General features: G+C 30.3%; 1 long non-coding RNA gene across 1 annotated transcript; it reads right to left on the reverse strand.

The window, feature by feature from the left end:
• LOC147810813 (uncharacterized) lies at positions 1–2,253 on the reverse strand. The gene is made up of 2 exons (XR_015432859.1): positions 2,129–2,253; positions 1–109 (listed from the first exon to the last, which is right to left on the reverse strand). It is a non-coding gene; the product is annotated as an uncharacterized LOC147810813 (long non-coding RNA).

A 2,253-nucleotide genomic window follows, 5' to 3' on the forward strand; every position in this document is an offset into this window, starting at 1 on the left:
TTCAAAGTACAACTTTTATTTAAAACTAAAATGTCATTTTTTTGCAAACCAACAAAATTATTTTAATTACTGTTTCTGTCTACATGTTGAAACTTGTAATTATTGGAACCTAAAAGAAAAAAAATATGAATTAGTAAGAAAGTCATATTTACAATAATAGTGGCATATTTTAAAATATTAGAAATTGCTTTTTTTATGATTTAAATTAAGTGGATAAAATTAATTTTCTTTTTCAGATAAATAGTATTACTCTTCTGCCATTTCTATTCAATCCTCGTAGCTAAAAAGCATGATATGTATCACAGCCACATACACTGATTAAATACACTGAAGACAGTATTACCATTAACAACATTTACAGAAATCCAAATATACAGGGTGTTTAGAAAGTCCCGAACCCATTTTGATCTTTAATAACTCATAAAATAATAAAGATAGATTAAAATTAATTACATAAATATTTAGATAGACTAAAAAAGTTTCATGACCCTTGTCAATGAACTCCCACGTGTGCCCCCTTCGTCGCATGGAGAATATCAAGTCGATAGTCAATTTCACGCCAGGTAGCGGCAAGCATGTCGGCATCCACAGATGGTATTGCGGTTGTAATTCTGGCTTTTAGGTCATCAATGTTCGACACGATCCTCCTGTAAACATTTTTCTTTATAAATCCCTAAAGAAAAAAGTCCAGTGGCGTTATATCAAGTGATCTGGGTGGCCAAGGGATTGGACCTCCTCGCCCAATCCATCTTCCTGGAAAATGGTCATTCAAAGAACTACGAACGATGATAGCCCAATGAGGTGGTGCACCATCTTGTTGCAAAAAGACATGTGGCTGAAGCTGTTCTAGTTGTGGAAATACGAAATTTTCCAACATGTCTAAGTATACGGCTGATGAGACCGTCTTTTCGGTAAAAAAGAAAGCTACCTCTCGTAAAATTGACTATCGACTTGATATTCTCCGTGCGACGAAGCGGGCAAACGTGGAAGTTCATTGACAAGGGTCATGAAACTTTTTGAGTCTATCTAACCATTTATGTTATTAATTTTAATCTATCTTTATTATTTAATGAGTTATTAAACATCAAAATGGGTCCGGGACTTTATAAACACCCTGTATAATTCCAATCTTATTATGCAATTTTAAAACTTTTTATTTTTCTATACATCTGTAACATTATGGTACTTGTAAGTTTAATAAATAGATTTTCTTTTTTTAAAAATCTTTAAACTCAATAAACCTAGTCTATATTTTTAAACTTTTAGTCAAATTTCATGAAACTAATAGCTTTTTTTTAAATTTTTGACGTTGATTCTGAAAAGGACTTACGTTATTGTCAATCACATCAGAGTCTCTTAAAAAATAGTTATTTTAATATTTTTTTAATCTACGTAATCAAGAATCAACAATCGTTTAATAAATTAAAATTTTAAAGTTATGTACGAATTTTTATTCTCTTTTTACACTCAATCGAATAGAACAAATTACAAGCTGATAAGGAGCATTTATTTTAAAGTTGTGAGTAATTTTATGTGAGGAAAATGTCTAAGAGAGAATGATTTCAAATAATACTTTTAAAATAAGTTGAGTATAATATCTCCTATATAACCTATAATACCGAGAAGAATAAAACTAATAGTTAGTTGTTACAAAGACTTGATTAATATAAATACCCATCCCATAGGATGAAATTCAAAACAATGCATATTACTTTCAACCATAAATGTTTTTATTTGCAATTGATTTTATTCAATTCAGGATCAAAATTGCATACTATACTGACTTATTTCTAAAAAATTTAAGATTTCCGAAATTCGCACATTTTTGAAGTAGTGAACCATAAACAGCTGCATGAAAATGCTCATAACCTTGAAACAAATTGTCATATAAACTTGAAATCGGATTTAATTTAATTCTGCTCAATATTCTAATAAGTAATAACAATCTGCCTAGTAAATAATTAACGTGGGTAAAATGCGAGAAAATAACATGTCGTGAAAATAGCAGTTTTGTGATCAAACATGAAGAAGTTAGCTAGTACAGTTACTAGTTTACAATTATCAAATATCTAGCAAACTATTGTTATCAACAATTACATAAATTCTGTAGTTTATTAGGAGAGATTACTTTTTCTTTTAGGTATAAATTCAGAACTATTTCCTAGGGGAAGGCTGAGCAGCTTGCTAGTCTCTTCTTCTGCGCCGCTGCGCATGTTCTATTTACAACCTAGGTCATCTCAGCAATATCAGGGA

This window comes from Parasteatoda tepidariorum, chromosome 4, assembly GCF_982258835.1.
Source record: "Parasteatoda tepidariorum strain Cologne lab strain chromosome 4, Ptep-v5.0, whole genome shotgun sequence".
In the NCBI taxonomy this organism is placed as follows: Eukaryota; Metazoa; Arthropoda; class Arachnida; order Araneae; family Theridiidae; genus Parasteatoda; species Parasteatoda tepidariorum.